Consider the following 15583-nt stretch of genomic DNA (forward strand, 5'->3'; position numbering starts at 1 on the left):
GAGCCGCATCCTAAGAGGCATCACAGATAAACTGCAGCCCCTGGACCAGTTGGTCCGCCAGCTCAGCAAAGGCAGGGGGAAGCTGTTCTCCCTCCAGGTCACGGTGTAAAAGCTTAGCCCACTCGGTCAGAGTTTGCGACACCAGGGCAATGGTGAATACCGGCCTCAGTGCTGAACCAGCCAGAGTGTACATATTGCGGGCCACAGCCTCCGCCTTCCTATCAGCCAGATCCTTAAAGGCTAGGGACTTTTCAACCGGAATCATGGTTGCCTTGTTCAATCTGGAAACCGAAGGGTCCACCACCGGTGGAACAGTCCACTTCTTAAGAAGTCCTTATAGAGGTAACACCTAGTAAAGCACATAGGGACCCACGGGGACGCTTTGGTCCTCCCCACTCCTTAGCAACAATTCTGTCAAAATAGGCGGGGAAAGGAAACCCCTTTGCAGCTCTGGATAGTTTGTGAGTGCCAAAGGGAACCTGTGCCTCTGTCGCAACTGCATCCTCCAAGGTCTCACGCACAGGCCTCCTTTAAGGTCTCACGTATAGATACAATCAGTGCTTCCACAAGCGCCTTTTCGTGCACGGTTGCAAACGTAGAGGAATCATCCTCACTATCAGAGGATTCCGGGTGCGTGGTTGCAGACCCAGTAGGGTGACTTACATCTGCGGCGGCCAAATCAGATTCAGGATCTGAAGAGATAGATGAGGCAGGGGAGGGCTGGGGCGCTTTTTGCTAGCCCGTCGCCCGAAGACCACCTCCACCCGGGACACAAAGGACTCCAGGACCGCCGCCTGTGCATTGATGGATGGTTGGGACCCAGAAGGCCCGCAGCCTATGAAAGGGGATCAGGTGGGGAGATGTGCTGAAAAGACTACATGAGTCACTGGGGGGACCCTACAAAAAGTGGAACACACTGCAAAGGACAACCCCCCCACCACGCTGGCAGCTCCACTCTGTCCCCAGGCATAAGCACCCAGCGATCCTCAGCAGAGAACCCCACCAGACTCATCACCCAGCAGAAACAGGCACCTGAAGCCACCTGGATAATCTGCACTCCATGTGCAGCGAACAGGAAGTGAAATGATCCAGGAGTCAGCACTAGGGAATGAGGAGGAGCTCCCACCACCGAAACCGCTGCCCACAGGGCTCCACTCTCATGGCCGCTATTTTCAATGGCAAACCACTGCAAAATAGCAGTCGGGTATAGAAACACACAGGATACAACAAAATGGCAGTCCCGGGTGGCACCACGAGACTTACAGGAACCCAGGCCTCAAGGGCAGACCCAGGCAGGACAGGGGCCCTGGCAAGAGCCCCCACCAGGTACAACCACCCTGCACAGTGGATCATCCGGTTGCCAATTAGGGCCGAGACCCAGTCACATGCGACCTCGCGAGGAATTTAACTTGCAGGCCAGCCCCCGTCCAGTGAGGCTATGTCGCCGCCGACCTAGCACGGAGCTGAGGTCTGCACGCGCTCGCTGGCAGTTGATTGTAGATCTTACAGGAAAAATCCAGGAGAAAACATCTATCTAAAAAGAAAAAAATTGCCAGGACCAAAGATCCCAGCAAGGAACTAGGTCTTTTCTCCTGACTAGGCGTAGTGCCTAGTGCCTATAACAGAGAGCGGGAATATACCCCCTGGGACTACCCATGGGGTAGCCAGACTTAATTCTGCCTATTGTCGTCTTCCTGTAGTGGGCAGTATAACCCAAAAGTTATGAAGATCTGAAGCTGTGTCCATCAATGAACTAAAGAGAAATTCTATTTTTTTATTTTTTTTTATATTGGAAATGTTTTATGGCAGAAAGTAAAAAAAATTATTTTTGCCTTATCGTAAAATCCATTTCTCTAATGTTCATTGATGGACACAGCTCCTGATCTTCTTAACCATTGGGTTATACTGCCATCTACAGGAGTAGGACACTAGGAAGAAAAAAATCTGGACTACGCCTATGGGCAATCCCAGGGGGTATACTCCCACTCTCAGCTATAGGCACTCGGTTTTGTTACAAGCAGTGTCAGAAGAAATCCAACTCCACAGATGGGTGGGTGCTGTGTCCGTCAATGATCAGCAGAAAAATTGATTTTACGGTAAGACAAAAATCGTTCATTGACGGACACAGCTCCTGTTCTTCTTAACCATTGGGATGCCCTAAAGAAGTTTTAAACATGAGGGGTGGGGATGGCTAAACCATAGCCAACCAGGTAACATAGAGCTCAACCAAGAACTGGAGATCACCTGAAAAAAAACAATACCCTCAAAGAGGACCAGGTTCTCTAAACAGCAGCCTGCAAAACCTTGCCGCCAAAAGGAAGCATCTGCAGATGCCACCACATCCACTTAATACAATTTTCTAAAGGTATGCACAGACGACCAGGCAACACAATGTCTTCATTCAAATGAAAATCAGGAAGGACGAAGGGGCGAAGAACCATCTTATCTCTGTTAACCACCAAGAAAGGTGGACAAGACAATGCCGCCAGCTCAAACACCCTGCGTACAGAAGTGATTTCAACCATAAAGGCCACCTTCTGGGAACACATAAGCAGGGGAACCGCCCTAAGATTTTCAAAAGGTTTTCTGGAGGACTGAAAGCACCAAATTGAGGTCCCAAGTCAGGAATGGGGAGTGTCAAACTGGATAAAAGTACACACCAAGGAAAGTGTGGCCAATGGTTGTTGAAAGAAGAACGCCAAGGCTGAGACCTTGCCCTTGATAGTACTCAAGGCCAGGGGCTGCTCAACCCCCCCCCCCATTAGAGGAAGGTCAAGATCTGAGCCACCGAAAAGGAGCGATGATGAATTCCAATAGACTCACACCACACAATGTAAGACTTCCATGTACAATGGTAGATTTTCCTAAAGGCCCCTTTCACACTTATGCGATTTTACTGCGATTTTGCCGCGATTTTGAAAGGAATGACTATGGCTCAAAACGCAATCAAATCGTGGCAAAGTAGTGCAGGAACGACAAGTCGCACTAGTGTGAAAGGGGCCAAAAGCAGATTTTCTAGCTTTCAACAGCATAGGAATCACTGAATCAGACAAACCTCTATCTTTCAGCACCTAGCTTTCAACAGCCAAGCCCTTAAAACCAGCGACTGTAAAGCAGAATGGAAGATTGGCCCTTGGGAGAGTAAGTCTCCAAGGAACATCGGCGACCGGTCTGGAGCCACTAAGATGACCAGAATACCTTCTGCATCCATCCTGCGCAGAGGTCTTGGCAGAACCTTGAGAGGGGGGGAAAGGCGTAAATCAGATGATACTGACTCCACGGGGCCACCAGCGCATCTGTGGCATCCACCAAAGGGTCCAGAGACCATGCTACAAACCTCTGCATCTTCCTGTTGAGAGGAGAGGCCAACAGATCCACCTCAGGAGTATCCCACTGGAGGCACAAGTGGTGAAACACCTCCAGAAAAAGTGACAATTCCCCCTGGTCCCACACCTGTCGACTGAGGTAATCCGTCTCCCACCCCTGGAATGTGTACAGCATAGAAGGCTGGAACAAAACGTTCTGCCTACCTTAGAACGCCAGGTACTTCCCGAGCCGCCAGGACACTACTTTTGCCCCCTTGATGATTTGACATAGGCAACAGCCATGGCGTTGTCCGACTGAATTTGCACCGGACACCCCTGAAGACAATCCGTCCAATGATCCAGACAAAGTCTGATCGCTCGGAGCTCCAGTATATTGATCGGCAATCTGGAGCCCTTGAGCAGAATCTTTTCCATCGACGCCTCCTCACCCGGACAGGCTAGCATCTGTAGTGACATCGTCCAGTACAGGGGGAGAAAGGATTTGCCCTGGCGAAGAGCCAGAAAACAAAGCAACCAGATCAGGCACCCTCTCCTACCCTGGCTCAGCCGGATCAGATCGTCCATAGACTGTGGATTCTTGTCCCATTTGACCAGCATCTCTCTTTGCAGAGATCTTGCGTGGAACTGTGCAAACGGAACTCGAAGGGAGACACTATCAGTCCGAAGGGATGACCATCTGCTGGACAAAAGAAGTTACATAGTTACATAGTTTGAGTTGAATAACTTCCTGCAGTTTCTGGAGTTTTTCCAGAGGAAGGAACACTTTGGCTGAGGCCGAGTCCAGAGTAAGACCCAGATAATCCAGATTTGTGGACAAAACCAGAGCAGACTTCTGAAGGTTCAGGATCCAACCAAACTCCCTCAGAGTTCGCAGAGTAATCTCCAAGTTGTCCACTAGAGCAGACAGACTCCGCTCGCAGCCAAAGATCGTCCAGGTACCCCAGTACCGAGATTCCCCACTGACACAACAATGCCAGCACCGGGGCCAACACTTTTGTGAAGACCTGAGGAGCGGAGGCAAGACCAAAGGGTAAGGCCACAAACTGATAATGCTCATCTCCCACGGCAATGCGGAGGAAGTGCTGGTGACCAACACATATTGGAATGTGAAGGTAAGCGTCCTTGATGTCGATAGGAGCACGAAGATGCAGGGATGCCACTACCGTGCGAATGGACTCCATTCGGAACCTATGCACCCGCACAAAGCAGTTTAGCACCTGGAGGTCCAGAATTGGATGCAGTTCTTGGGGACTGTAAACGGGTTTGAATAAAACCCCTGAAAATGTTCCAAAGTCAGAACCGGGATAATCACTCCTTGGCTCAGCAAGTCTTGCACTGCCCCAAAGAGACCCCGTAAGTGGTCTGGGGAGAGGCACAAGTTGGAGGGAAAAAACCTTTCCGGAGGGTAAGAACGAAACTCGATCTTGTAGCCGGACCGTATGTCTTCGCGGACCCACTTGTCCTATACCATGGAGGTCCACGGGTCAAGGAAACCAGCGATGACGTCCCCCCACCCCACATACAGGTGAGGGTGCCCCTTCATGCTGAGGGAGCCTTGTCCCCAGGTCTGAAGCCTGCTCTCAGCTTGCCAGACCAGGTTCATTTTGATCCCCGGGAGGCCCTGAAGGATTTTGATTCCTTGTCTTGAGACTTTGAGGCATGAAAAACTTCTTATGAGCCAAAAGGATGGACCACATCTACAACGGGGCTCCTTGCCTTTACTAGACTGCGGAAGAAAGGTACTCTTCTCTCCAGTGAGACCCTTAATGGTGTCTTCCAGGGAAGCTCCAAATAGGCGATCACCTAGGAAGGGGAAATCAGATAAGGCCTTCTTCGAAGTCTGGTCCGCAGACCAGCATTTAAGCCAAATAACACGCGGAAAGACCACTGCTGAGACAGACAGCCTCGCAATCAGAGGAGCCGCATCCAAAGAGGCATCACAGACTAACTGCAGCCCCTAGACCAAAAAAAGTGTGGATGCACCATTATTGATTCACACCATGCGATATACATTTTCCATGTACGATAATAAAACTTCCTAGAGGTAGAGTCAGAAACTAGACCCCTATCCTTCAATTCAACAGCCACGCCGTTAAAGCCAGCGACTGTAAAGCAGGATGGAAGATCAGCCCTTGAGACAGCAGATCTTCCCTGAGAGGAAATCTCCAGGGAACATCAGTGACCAACCTATCCAGATTGTCAAACCAAGACCGGCGAGGCCAGTCTGGAGCCACTAGAATGACTGGAATCCCTTCCACCTCTATTCTGCGTAGAAGCCTCGGCAGAAGTTTTAGAGGAGGAAATGCACAGATCAACAGATACTGACCCCAAGGAGCCACCAATGCATCTGGCCAGAGGATCCCGAGACCTGGCACAAACCTCTGTACTTTCTTGTTGAGCCGAGAGGCTAACAGGTCCACATCGGGTGTCCCCCACAGCAGGTAAAAAACCTCCGGGTGAAGGGACCATTCCCCGATCCAACACCTGACTCCTCAAGTAATCCGCCTGCCAATTTTCCATTCCGAGGATATGCACGGCGGAGAGAGCTGGAACAAATTTGTTCTGCTCATTTTAGGATCTCGGCCACCTCCCGGGCTGCCAGGACACTTTTGTTGCCCCCTTGATGAGTGACGTAAGCCACTGGCATCGCATTGTCTGATTGAATCTGAACCGGACAACATTGCAGACGATTTGTCCTGTGACTCAAACAAAGCTTTATCGCTCCGAGTTACAGAATTTTGATCGGTAGTCTGGACTCTTCCAGAGTCCAGGTCCTCTGAACACACATCTTTCCAAGCACTCCACCCTAACCGAACAGGCTGGCATCTGTGGTTATCAGGGTCCAATACAAGGGAAGTAAGAACTTGCCCTGACGCAAAGCCAAGGAATGGAGCCACCACAATAGAGCACTTCTTGTGTTTTGACTAAGCCGAATCAGATTGTCCAAAGATTTTGGATCCTTGTTCCACTTGACAAGAATTTCTCTTTGAAGAGGTCTCGTGTGGAACTGAGCAAACGGAACCGCCTCAAAAGGTAGACATCATCAAGCCTAGCGCCTGTATGCAAGTCCGCAGAGAGGACAGATTGCTGGATAACAGCAAGAAAGGAACAAAGATGCCCCCCAACCCAGTTATGGGTGAAGGCGCCACTTCATGCAGAAGGGGATTTGTTTGCAGATCTGGAGGGGACTGCTCTTGGCTTAACCGACCACGTCTTCTTGGAACCCCCAGATCTAAATGGCTTTGATCCCTTCTCCTGCGTGCCGGAGGCACGAAAGGGCCACCTCTGTGCTGAGAAATAAGGGCCCCGTCTGATGGGGACACTTGCCCTTAGCGGACTGAGGAAGAAGAGAGCTCTTCCCACCTGTAAGCCCTTTGATAAGTTCATGCATTGAAGAACCAAATAGGCGGTTCCCTATAAAGGGGAGATCTGACAGCCTTTTTAGAAGCCTGATCCGCAGACCAGCTTTTTAGCCACATCATGCGTCTCAAGGTCACCCCTACCGTGGAAATTTTAGCCACAAGGGGGGATGCATCTAAAGACGCATCACATATAAACAGTAGGGCTTGGAACATTTGGTCTGTTAGCTCTACAAGGCCCGAGGGAAGCTGTTCTGCTTCCAAGTGACTTTTTAGCAACTTTGCCCATTCCGGTTATGGTCTGGGACACCAGAGTGATAGCGAAGACCAGTCTAAGTATTGAACCCGCTATCACATGTAAGTGGTGGGACAGAGTCTCAATCCTTCTATCAAAAGGGTCTTTAAAGACCGGAGACTCCTCCACCGGGACCACAGTAGATTTGTGCAGTCTGGAGACCGGATGTTCCACCTTCGGTGGAATGGTCCATTTATTGACTACATCGTCTGCAAAGGGGTAGTCCGAGACCCAGAACTGACACCTGAGAATACCGCTTAAAGAAGAAGGATCGCTTCCAACATAGTCCAAACAGCTTTGCAAGAAACAACAGCTCACTCCACTATAATCTGCTTTAAAAACACCACGTAGTGGTAAGTAGATACCCTAAGGGGGAGACCCCGAAGTTGCAAGATCAAGCATCCTGCTTCTGTTACCGCAAAGAACTGTTTTATGGACTGTTTACACTCAGTTTACATTTTTGGAGTTTTACATTGTAATATCTGCACTTTATATTTTTTATTTAATATTTTGTATTTTGCACAACAATTGCACCGAATAGCACTTTACTGATGGTTTACATGAATGGTTTAATTACCATTTTCTAAGTTCAGGACAATTGTTTTATGAACACTTATTTATATATTTAAAATAGCAGCGCTGCAATCACTGACCTTCATGCAAAGGGGTAGTGCCTCTTAAAGCGCTTCGGGCCCACTAACATGAGTTTAAGGCGCCCCTACTGTTCAGTGACAATTTTGTCAAAAAGTTCCAGAACACCTTGCCCGACTTCTGGGATTTGCGTGTGCCAAAAGACACCTGCATCCCTGACGCTGTAGAATCATCCTCCATATTTAGAGTTTCCCGCACTTACACTAAGTGCCTCAACCAGCACGTTTTTCCGCGCAGCTGCAGATAAGGATATTTTAGCTTCGCCATCAAAGTGCGATGACGCAGATCCCTCAGGGTGGCTCGCATGCGTGGCGGCCATATCAACCTCAGCATCTGAGGATACAGATGAGGCAGGTGAGGGCAGTGGGCGCTTTTTACTAGTCCTTTTTTTGACACCAGGGTTTCCAAAACGGTTGTTAAGGCAGACAAGGGTTGCAACCCGGACGTCCCCGCAACACCGAGGGGATCAGTAGGTGAGAATTGCTCCTGGGACTGCATGTTATCCTGGGGACAGCGCAGTGTCACTTAAAGAATACTGCAGAAAAACGTCCGCTGCACCAGAGGTACTACAAGTCCCAGCACATAAAACTGCAATGTAGCAGAGTGGGAGGGCGACCTACAGGGACCCCAATCGACTCACCACCACCCAATATCAGGGAAATCAGAACTGCCCTGAAATGTGCAGAAAAACGATCTTCACAGGAAGAGGAAGTACCTGGGTCGGCACTAGGGTTAAAGCCTTGCCACTCACTGCTGTACATCATTCTCGGACTACGAGAAAATGGCCGCCCAATGCATTTCAATGGGGAGGCCACAACAAAATGGCTTCCCAATGCATTTCAAAGGGAAACCACTAAAAGATGGCTGCTGAGCCTAATACTGCTGATCTACTGGAAAATGCCGGCAACCACGTCACGCCATGCAGTCTACAGGATCCCCTGAGGGATCCAGCGATTATCAGGCATAGAGGGGCCCTGACAGGGACCCCCACCAGGATTAACCCCCCAGTGAATCAAGCGATCAGTGTCATCGGCGCCCCCCCCCCCCAAGGGCCCCCCATTGCCTGCTACAGCCCCCGCACCGTACCTGACTAAGGTAGAAGGGACCCCCTATGAAATAGTGGGGAGGATGGCCTGAGGGAGAAGCCTTGGATGATAGATGGGGGATGTTTTCTAGGGAACCCAAATACAGGGGGGATGAGAGATTACCCGAGGGTATGACCGTCCAAGGGCGGGCCTATGTCCACCCCGAGACCGCAAGAGATATGGGGGACACTACTCACCAACTCACCATACCAACGATATTCAGGTAGGCGCCACTCCGGACAGACTACCTCCCCACCCGGGGTGGGGGTGCTAACGGCCAAGGGGTACGCTGCGACTCAAGACAAACCAGGTCCTGTGCATCCCGGCGAGGTGTTTCACCTGTGGGCCAGCCCTCGTCCAGTGGGGCTATGTCGTGGCGAGGCCTAGCGTGGAGCTGCAACCTGCATACACTTGCTGCCCAGACTGGGAGGCCATAAGAATCTAGAAAATCCAGTCAGACGCCCAGTCAGGCTCTTGATTGTAGTTCTCTCAGGAACATAACTAGCTAAAAAAATACATTTTAGACACAAGATTCCCTTTTTACATAAACATGCTTGGACGGAAATCCCAGCAGGGAACTAGGTCCTACTGCTGAACTAGGCAGAAAAAAACTGAATCCTATAGCAGAGTGAGTGGGTGACTGCCCCATAGGCATGGTAAAGATTTTTCCTGCCTAGTGTCCTACTCCTGTAGGGAGCAGCATAACCCAATGGTTAAGAAGAACATTGAGCTGCGTCTGTCAATGAACGATAGAAATTTTTTAAGACTGTATTTCTTGCCATTACCATGACCAATCACCAAAAACAATCCAAAATAAATTCACATACTTCTGATATGCATGGAGATAACACTTGTGTGCGTTATTGGTTGTTTGTACCCATAAGAGGGCCCAGAAGCAACTGTGTGCATTATGCATATTTTTTTTATTCTACCTAAAGCACACAGACACTGACAATAATATAGACACTAAATATAACACCTTTTTTTTCTTACCCATAATTAAAAATGAAAGGTCTGGTGCTGCCAGAGACATACCTTCATCCCTATAAACATATACAACAGAGGAGAATTTAGCCCTGGGACTTTAAATGAGGTGAACACTGGTGGCCACCTAATGATAAGTAAACATATTGTCTGAATTTATTAAAAAGCGAAAAGATCATCATATACAAAGTGCATAGAAAAACGCCAAACCGACTGATAATAACTACATAGTATAATACATGCTTGAAGATTACAACTCGAAAGTTTTAAGATGCCTCTGTACCATCATGTATCAAAACAATTGTAATCTTTAAATATTTATTATACCATGTAGTTATTACCTATTGGTTTGACATTTTTCTATGCAATTTGTATATGATGATTATCCTGTTTGCTTTTAAATAAATTCAGACAATATGTTTACTTATTATTAAGTGGCCACCAGTGTTAACCTCATTAAAGTCCCAGGGCTAAATTATCCTCTGTTTTTATCCTACCCAAAACACACTGACACTTAACATTGGCACTGACAATCATCCCAATGGTAACACTGACACTAACCTAAACTAAACGCTGATCTAATATATTTTTTTAATATGCTTAGTATCATGTGTACCACACCAAACATGGACCAATCGTGTTGGTTTATCTTGAGTGGACAGTGTAAATTTGCTGCCCCCTCAAAATAACAACACATAGCCATTAATATCTAAACCACTGGCAATAAAAGTGAGTACACCCCTAAGTCAAAATGTCCAAATTGGGCCCAATTAGCTATTTTCCCTCCCCGGTGTCATGTGACTCGTTAGTGTTACAAGGTCTCAGGTGTGAATGGGGACCAAGTGTGGTAAATTTTGTGTTATCGCTCTCACTCTCTCATACTGGTCACTGGAAGTTCAACATGGCACCTCATGGCACAGAACTCTGAGGATCTGAAAAAAAGAATTATTGCTCTAAATAAAGATAGCCTAGGCTATAATAGGATTGACAATTCCCTGAAACTGAGCTGCAGCATGGTGGCCAAGACCATACAGTGGTTTACCAGGACAGGCTTTACTCAGAACAGGCTTCGCCATGGTTGACCAAAGAAGTTCAGTGCACGTGCTCAGCGTCATATCCATATATTTGTCTTTGGAAAATAGACATACGAGTGCTGCCAACATTGCTGCAGAGGTTGAAGGGGTGGGGGGTCAGCCTGTCAGTGCTCAGAACATACGCCGCCCACTGCATCAAATTGGTCTGCATGGCTGTTGCCCCAAAAGGAAGCCTCTTCTAAAGATGGGAAGCCTCTTCTAAAGATGATGCACAAGAAAGCCTGCAAACAGTTTGCTGAAGACTATCAGACTAAGGACATAGATTACTGGAACCATGTCCTGTGGTCTGATGAGATCATGATAAACTTATTTGGTTCAGATGGTGTCAAGCTTGAGAGGCAGCAAGCAGGTAAGGAGTACAAAGACAAGTGTGTCTTTCCTACAGTCAAGCTTGGTAGTGGGGGTGTCATAGTCTGGGGCTAAGTGCTGCCGGCACTGGGGAGCTACAGTTCATTGAGAGAACCATGAATACCAACATGTACTGTGACATACTGAAGCAGCATGAACCCCTCTGTTCGGAGACTGGACCGCATGGCAGTATTCCAACATAATAACAACCCCAAACACACCTCCAAGATGACCATTGCCTTGCTAAAAAAGCTGAGGGTAAAGGTGATGGACTGGCCAAGTAGGTCCCCAGACCTAAACCCTATTGAGCATTTGTGGGGTATCCTCAAATGGCAGGTGGAGGAGCGCAAGGTCTCCAACATCCACCAGCTCCGTGATGCTCCAGTGGCAACCTGTGAAGCTCTGGTGAACTCCATGCCCAAGAGGGTTAAGGCAGTGCTGGAAAATAATGGTTGCAACACAAAAAGTTAACACTTTGGGCCCAATTTGGACATTTTAACTTAGGGGTGTACTCACTTTTGTTGCCAGCGGTTTAGACATTAATGGCTGAGTGTTGAGTTATTTTGAGGGGGCAGAAAATATACACTGTTATTCAAGCTGTACACTCACTATTTTACATTGTAGCAAAGTGTCATTCCGTCAGTGTTGTTACATGAAAAAATATAAAAAAATATTTACAAAAATGTGAGGGGTGTACTCACTTTTGTGAGATACTGTATTTCTAAAGGCGTTATTGACATGAAATTCTCACCACATCTGTAACAACCCATGCAATCCATACATACAAAGAAACCAAAACAAACAGGTTCAGAAAATAAGTTATGTGTAACAAAATGGAATGACACAGGGAACAGGTATTGAACACAAAGAAAGGGAGGTGCAAAAAAAGATATGGAAAGCCAAGACACCAGCTGAAATCTATCAGTAATTAGAATGCAATCCTGCCCCTTGTCTGTGCAATTTAATATTAGCTGGTCTAGTCTCAACTGATGGCCTATAAAAAGGTGTCTCATTACAAAGGTGTCACACAAGAAACATCCCATAATGGGTAAAAGCAAAGAGCTCTCACAAGACCTTTGCAACCTTATTGTTGCAAAACATACTGATGGCATGGGTTATAGAAGGATTTCTAAACTTCTGAATGTTCCAGGGAGCACTGTTGGGGACATAATCCGGAAGTGGAAAGAACATAATTTCACCAAAAACCGGCCATGACCAGGTGCTCCTAGCAAGATTTGTGACAGAGGAGTGAAAATAATTATTAGAAGAGTTATGCAAAAGCCAAGGACCACTCGTGGAGAGCTTCAGAAAGACCTGAAATTAGCAGGTTCAATTGTTTCAAAGAAAACAATAAGTAATGCACTCAACCACCATGGCCTGTATGCACGCACACCACGCAAGACTCCATTGCTGAAGAAAATGCATGTTGAAGCTCGTTTAAATTTTGCTGCAAAACATTTAGACGAGCCTGTGAAATACAGCGAGACTATAGTCTGTGGTCAGAAGAGCTCAAAATTGAACTCTTTGGATACCATAAAACACACCATGTTTGGAGGTCAAATGGTACTGCACATCACCCCAAAAACAGCATACCAACAGTGAAGTTTGGAGGTGGGAACATCATAGTGTGGGGCTATTTTTCAGCATACGGTACTGGAAAACACAAATCAGGAAACTCAATTGGTTTCAAAGAAAGAAAATAAAGCTGCTAGACTGGCCCAGCCAATCACCTGACTTGAATCCAATAAAAAATCTATGGAAAGAACTAAAGATCAGAGTTCAGAAGAGACCCATGGAACCTTCAAGATTTGAAGACCATTTGTGTGGAAGAATGGGCCAAAATTAGACCTGAGCAATGCATGCGACTAGGAGGCATCTTGAAGCTGTCATTAGCAACAAAAGATTTTGTACGAAGTATTAATTATAATAATTATTATTATACAGGATTTATATAGCGCCAACAGTTTGCGCAGCGCTTAACAAAATGAAGGCAGAGATTACAGTTACAATACAATTTGGAACAAGAGGAATCAGAGGGCCCTGCTTGTTAGAGCTTACAATCTAAAAGGGAGGGGTCAATTGATACAAAAGGTAATAGCGGTGGGGGATGAGCTGATGGAGAAAGTGGAACAGTGTTAATAGTTAGTAGCCGGATAGGCTTCTTTAAAGAGAAGGGTTTTCAGGGATCGTCTAAAGATGGATAGATTAGGGGACAGTCGGACAGATTGGGGTAGAGAGTTCCAAAGAATGGGAGAAGCCCTGGAGAAATCCTGGAGGCGAGCATGGGAAGAGGTGACAAGGGAGCTAGAGAGCAAAAGGTCTTGAGGACCGAAGAGAGCGGCTTGGTTGATATTTTGTGATCGGGTTAGTGATGTAGCTGGGGGCAGAGTTGTGGATGGCATTGTAAACTATTGTTAGCACTTTGAATTTTATTTGTTGGGTGAGTGGAAGCCAGTGAAGGGATTGGCAGAGAGGGGTGAAGGACACTGAACGGTTGGTAAGGTGGATAAGTCTTGCAGCAGCATTCATTATGGATTGAAGGGGGGATAATCTATGTAAGGGTAATCCAATGAGGAGGGAGTTGCAATAGTCGAGGCGAGAGATAACCAGGGCGTGAATTAAAAGCTTGGTGGTGTCATAGGTTAAAAAGGGCCGTATTCTAGAGATGTTGCAGAGGTTAAGGCAGCATGACAGGACAGGGATTGGATGTGAGCCTGAAAGGACAGCGCAGAGTCCAGGGTTACCCCTAGCACCCTGGCATGTGTGGAAGGACTCATAGTTGTTCTATTGATCTTGACAGAGAATTCCGGGGAAGGGGCACGTGGAGGAGGAAATATTATGAGCTCGGTTTTAGATAGATTTAGTTTGAGGAAGTGGTGTGACATCCAGGTTGATATGTCTGTTAGTAGATCAGTGATGAGGGAGGAGACTGATGAGGTGAGCTGAGGGGTAGAGAGGTAGAATTGGGTGTCATCAGCATAGAAATAGTAGTGGAAGCCATGGGAGGCCATTAGCTGACACAGGGAGGAGGTATAGATTGAGAATAGTAGCGGTCCAAGGACAGAACCTTGGGGGACCCCAACAGTGAGAGGAGTTGCAGGGGAGTAAGTGGAATTGTAAGTGACACTGAAGTTGCGGTGAGATTGGGAAGATTCGAACCAATGGAAAGCACAGTCACAGGACACCGAGCGAACTGAGTTTTTTGAGAAAGAGGGGGTGGTCAACAGTATCAAAGGCAGCAGAGAGATCCATGAGTAAGAGTATTGAGTTGTTACCATTGGTTTTAGCTGTAAGTAATTTGTAAGTTTTAGGAGAGAAGTTTCTGTGGAGTGTTGCCAGCGAAATCCAGACTGAAGGGGATCGAGAAGGTTATTCTCAATGAGGTGCTTGCTCAGGAGGTTGTAGACTAAACATTCAAGGAGTTTGGAAGCAAAAGGGAGTAAGGAGATGGGTCATAAGTTATTAAGATTGGTGGGGTCTAGTGAGGCTTTCTTTGGTATGGGAGTTACTAGCGCATGTTTTAGAGAGTTGGGGAAGATGCCAGTGGAGAGGGAAAGGTTGAAGATATGCGTTAAAGAGTGTAGGATAGAGCCAGAGGGTGATGTAGTATTTGAGAAGGAACAGGGTCCAGGGGCAGGAAGTTAGGTGGGCATTAGAAAAAATTTTAGTGACTTCCTCTACAGTAGTTGGGTTAAACAAGGGAAGTATTGATTGTGCAGGAGGACAAGGTGTGTAAGGTGAGGGAGATATCTGTAGTGTAAAGATCTTTTCACAAATTGTATCAATCTTATTTTTGAAGTGATTGGCAATCTCTTGGGCAGTGAGTAAGTTAGTGGGTGGAAGTAATGGAGGACGAAGTAGAGCGTTGAAGGTAGAAAAGAGTTGACGGGGACTGTGTGAGAGGGTGTTAATGAGAGTGATAAAGTAGGCCTGTTTGGCAGTGTGGAGGCAGGAACTGTATTTTTGGAGGGCAGATTTATATTGGCTAAAATCTTGCTGTGACTTAGCGTTACGCCACAGACGCTCAAGAGCGTGACTACGTTTTTTGAGGCTTCTGATATTGTCTGTCTGCCAGGGTTGTAGCAGTCGGGGCCTGATTCTGTGTGTAGTGAGGGGGGCCAAGGCATCCAGGGTAGATGACAGTGAACTGTTGTAGACAGAAGTGGCCATGTTGGGGCAGGAAAGGGATGAGATTGTGTTGAAGAGAATCTGTAGCAGAAAAAAAAAGTGAAGGGTTAAGATGGCAAAGGTTTCTACGGGTAATTGTTCGGTATTTGGAAGGTAAGGAGGAGGACAAGGAGAGACTGAAACTAATGAGGTGGTGATCAGAGAGGGGGAATGGAATGTTGGGAGAGGTTGCGAGGAGTGCATAGGTAGGAGAACATGAGGTCAAGGCTGTTGCCATTAGAGTGTGTAGAATATAATATAATATATAAATATA

General features: G+C 47.1%; 1 protein-coding gene across 1 annotated transcript in view; it reads right to left on the reverse strand.

Annotated features, from left to right (window-relative positions):
- REV3L (REV3 like, DNA directed polymerase zeta catalytic subunit) overlaps nt 1–15583 on the reverse strand; it is a 422230-nt gene that overhangs the window by 184132 nt on the left and 222515 nt on the right. The gene's annotated exons all lie outside the window — the stretch shown is intronic.

This window comes from Pelophylax lessonae (assembly GCF_965119305.1).
Source record: "Pelophylax lessonae genome assembly, chromosome: 3".
In the NCBI taxonomy this organism is placed as follows: Eukaryota; Metazoa; Chordata; class Amphibia; order Anura; family Ranidae; genus Pelophylax; species Pelophylax lessonae.